Below are 4,908 nucleotides of genomic sequence, written 5' to 3' on the forward strand. Positions count from 1 at the left end.
TTCTGTCAGATGCTCTGGCTTCCTCCCACCATCCAAGGATGTGCGTTCTCCATAGTGAAGCCTCTACCAATCACAGCCTACCAATCAACCAATCAGTTGGCACTCTCCTCTCATACAGTATGCATTTTGCTACCTGCAATCCAACACACCACACCACCCCCCCAACCTTGGATTGGTACTCTTGGAAAATGTCCTGATGATTGTCAGATGAAAAACCCTTAACATTGAGTCTCGACCCACATGAAGTCTGATGGTCTCAGGACAGACATGGAAAAGGAAATCTCCTGCTTATTACAACTGACCACCTTCCTGCTGAATCAATACTCCTCCATATTTGCCAGAGAAAGTCATAGAATCTTAGAGTCATACAGCATGGAAGCAGACCCTTTGGTCCACCAAGTCCATGACAACCATGTTCACAAATTAATCTAGTCCCACTAGCTGTGTTTGGCCCATATCCTTCCAAATCTTTCCTATTCACGTACTTATCCAAATGTCTTTTAAACGTTGTAACTGTCCCTCCATCCACTACTTTCTCTGGCAGTTCATTCCACACACGAACCACTCTCTGTGTCAAAACGTTGCCCCTCAGGTCCCTTTTAAAGCTTTCTCCTCTTACCTTAAAAATGTGCCCTCTACTTTTGAACTCCCCCACCCTTTGGGAAAAGACACATGCTATTCACCTTGTCGATGCCCCTCATGACCTTATAAACTCTTATAAGGTCACCCTTTGTGGTAGATGCAAGTGCAGTTATAACATTTAAAAGGCATCTGGAGGGGTACATGAATAAGAATGAGCCAAATGCAAAAAATACAACCGTGTTTAGTTTGGGAAATCAAGACAGCATGGACGAGTTGGACCGAAGGGTCTGTTTCCATGCTATGTGGCTCTATGTGCAGGCTGGGTGAATTTAGCCTTGGTAAATACGAGGTTACAGGAATGGAGCAGTGGGTAAAGTGGGTCTGGGTTGTTTGCTCTTCAAAGGTTTGGTGCTGGCTCAATGGGAAGGAATGACTCTATCTGCACAGCAGGAATGCTATGACCCCACCTGAGACTATGTCATCTTCTGGACGAGGTGAGAAATTGCATTCAAATCCCACAAAGATTCAGCTGAATGGTTAACTTAAGGGGCAGCCTGATAGGAGTCCACCGTAATCAGTCTAAGTGGGGTCGATGGACTTCTGGGGTCACGAGGGGGAATAGCATGTAGTCAATGTTGTAGCCCTGGACAGGCTATCCAGGGTCACTGTCTGTCCCAGGGTGTCTGAGGTGACAAGCTGACTCTGACTTGTGTTTTCTTTCCTATTGATCAGAAGAAGCAAACACCACCTTAAACGGCCTTGAGTGCTATGTGTGCCCATCGATTTTGAGCAGAACATGCGATAATCCCACGGAAATTGTGAAATGTGTCGGGACACAGACACGGTGCCTCCACTCCTCAATCAGATGTAAGTCTTACATTTTCTTCCAAGAATTATGGCCCAACATACCATCGAAACATAGAAAATAGGAGCAGGAGGAGGCTGTTCGGCCCTTCAAGACAGCTCTGCCATTCAACATGATCCTGGCTGATCATTCAACTCAGCACCCCGCTCCTGCTTTCTCCCATTGATCTCTTTAGCCCTCAAAATTATATTTACCGCCTTCTTGTAAACATTCAATGTTTTGGCTTAAACCACTTTCTGTGGCAGAGAATTCGACAGGCTCCCCACCTGCTAGGTAAAGACATTTCTCCTCATCTCAGTCCTAAATGGCCTACCCGCTATTGTTAAACTATTGGCACCTGGTTCTGGAATCCCTGGTCATTGGGAATATCCTTCCTGTGTTTACCCTGCCTAGTCCTGTTGGAATTTTATAAGTTTCGATACCTCATAATATTGTTGGAAATTTTGATTTTACAAAGTTTCAGAGGTAGGTAGGGAGCAAAATATGTTTCAAATTTCAACATGTAACAGAGTTGGAATTGTATTTGCCAAACCCATGACCACTTCCATCTTGAAGGACAAGAGGCAGCAGATACATGGGAACGCCACCCCCTGATAGTTCCCCTCCATTCCACTCACCATCCTGACTTGGAAATGTCAGTGTCTCTGGGTCAAAAGCCTGGAATTCCCTCCCTAAGGGCATTGTGGGTCTATCTACAGCACATAGACTGTAGCAGCTCAGGAAGGGAGCTCACCACCACCTTCTCAAGGGGCAATTAGAGACGGGGGCAATAAATGCTGGCCCAGTCAGAGACACATCCACCCTACAAGTGATTAATAATAAAATAGTTATATTGAGACAGTTTAATAACCCTAATGTAGAGCAGGAAAAGTACACTTTAAGAGAAAGGAGAGAACATTTTGATATTTGTACAGTAAAACTGCTTCAGTCATTATGTCTCTAGTTCAACAAAGATGAAGGCAGCACTGAACCTGGTTTAGGGAAGTAAAGTAAATGTAGTGACTTATTTTTAGGAACAGCCGGTTAATACTGAGCACAACACAATGTGGTTCAGAATAATTATGGAAAGATACCAAAAAAACTTTAAAAGTAAAAATACTCAACTGGGGAAAAGCTCATTTCAACAACTTATAAAAAAGCATATTAACTTGGTTAGAAAAACTCTTGATACTCATGGAATTAGAAGGACAATGAACAGCTTGTTTTAAAAAATGGCAGAAAGAAAGGACAGAAAACAGTGAAGTGTGGTATGTAATTCTCTTTCAGACTGGGGAATGGGAGGCAGGATTCAGTGCCCACTCTTTTTTCTTTGATATGTGAAGACAAAACAAACTTTTCAAAATTTGCCGATGACACTTTTGCAGTGATTGTAACAAGGTCAGCCAGGTGGACCTCATATAATATGAGTTCCCCGATTGGGGCTGTTAATCTGGTTCAATCAGGGAGCCCTGGCTGACAGATAGAAACAGGAGTGATAGAGGTTCTGCTCACTCTGAGAGCTGGCTCTGAGGGAGCCAGGTCAGTGTCAAGGATTTTCCACATGTAAATAAAAGGTGACTCCGTGATGGGATACCTGCCTCTGTGGACTTATTTCGACTTTAAACCTGGAGGTGAGGCAGTAAGCAGGAATGATGCTCTGGATTACAACAGGGCATGGATAGGCTGGCAGAAAAGTGCCAGAACAAATTTCATGCAGAGAAATGCAGGGGGACACATTTAGAGAGACAAAAGAGACCACGGAAATTGATGAGAAAGCAGTGAAGAAATAAGAAATTTACAAATGGATAGGCGAGGTGAACGGGCCAAAATGTGGTAGATGGAGTTTAACATGGATATGTGTGAGGTGATTCATTTTGCTGAGAGGAATAGAAAGGCAGGAGGCAAACTTCAGAGTGTTTCGATGCAGAAGGATCTGGGTGTCCTTGTGCATGAATCACAGAAAGCTAGCATACAGGTACTGCAGGTACTAAGGAATTTATTGCTAAAGGAATCAAATATAAAAGTATGCAAGTGTTGCTGCGATCGTATAAAACATTAGCGAGCCCTCACCTGGAGTGTAGCTTACAATTTTGGTCTCCTTACTTGAGGAGGGATGGAGTTACATTGGAGGCAATTCAGAGGAGGTTCACAAGATTGATTCCAGAGAGGAGGGACTTTGTTTTGTGTTATTGATACGACAGTCTTGCTGGGCCAAAGGGCCTCTTCTGTACTTCATGACTCTAAAGTCCAACAATTCGAGGTTAAATACGAAAAGGCAGACATCGTGGTCTAATCTGTGCTGAGACTAACTCCCGATCTGACCCTCTGTGTTTTAGACAGCGGACAACACAACGTCACCATTAAAGGTTGCGCTTCCGAGAGGATGTGCGCAGTCTCCGATTTGCTGAAGGACTATGGCATCACAGTGGGCCCTGATTTCTTCTGCTGCGCAGAGAACGGCTGCAATGGCGGGCAAACGGTATCGGAGCAAACCACGGTGCAGTCAACAACGAACGGCAAGCCGGCTCTTCAACCGCGTGTGGCGCTGCTGGCCTTGCCTCTGCTCGCAGTGGCGCCGCGCCTGCTCCGACCCTGAGGACAAAATTACGCCTTATTTCTGGGGCCGCTAGCTTTCCGCGGATGGCAACCCCTCAAGCCTCTGATTCTAGATTCTTCCACAAGAGGACACATCCTCTCAATATCCAAGTCCTCTCAGGATCTTATATGTTCCATTTAAGTCACCTTTGACTTTTCTCAGCTCCAGAGAATATAGGCCGAGACTGCCCAAACCTTTCCTGAAAAAGGAGTTAATAATAATTTATGGCACGCCTCTTTCTTGCGTCTTCACACAGTCACTTGTATTAGCTATGAGTCACTGTGTTGCAATGATGCACTCTCCTGAACACCACTCAACTCCCCCTCGATCCCCTAATGTCCCCTGAAACTCTCCTCCCATCTTCTGAGTTGCCTATTTCTTCCAAACTTTCCTGCACTCCCCAGCTCTATATTTTCATGACAGTCATTTGCAATGATTCCTTTGTCATTCTTTAAATTCATCTTCTGGCGTTGTCACTTTATCAGTGTATTTCCTCAGTTATCAACCCTCCAACAGTGCCCGCTCCCTCAGCGCTGACCCTCCAACAGTGCCCGCTCCCTCAGCACTGACCCTCCGACAGTGCCCGCTCCCTCAGCGCTGACCCTCTGACAGTGCCCACTCCCTCAGCACTGACCCTCCAACAGTGCAGCGCTCCCTCAGCACTGACCCTCCGACAGTGCCCATTCCCTCAGCACTGACCCTCCGACAGTGTGGCACTCCCTCAGCACTGACCCTCCAACAGTTCCACGCTCCCTCAGCACTGACCCTCCGAGAGTGCAGCACTCCCTCAGCACTGATCCTCCGACAGTGCCTGCTCCCTCAGCACAGACCCTCCGACAGTACGGCATTCCCTCAGCACTGACCCTCCGACAGTGCGGCATTCCCT

This window comes from Rhincodon typus, chromosome 47 (genome assembly GCF_021869965.1).
Source record: "Rhincodon typus isolate 14 chromosome 47, sRhiTyp1.1, whole genome shotgun sequence".
In the NCBI taxonomy this organism is placed as follows: domain Eukaryota; kingdom Metazoa; phylum Chordata; class Chondrichthyes; order Orectolobiformes; family Rhincodontidae; genus Rhincodon; species Rhincodon typus.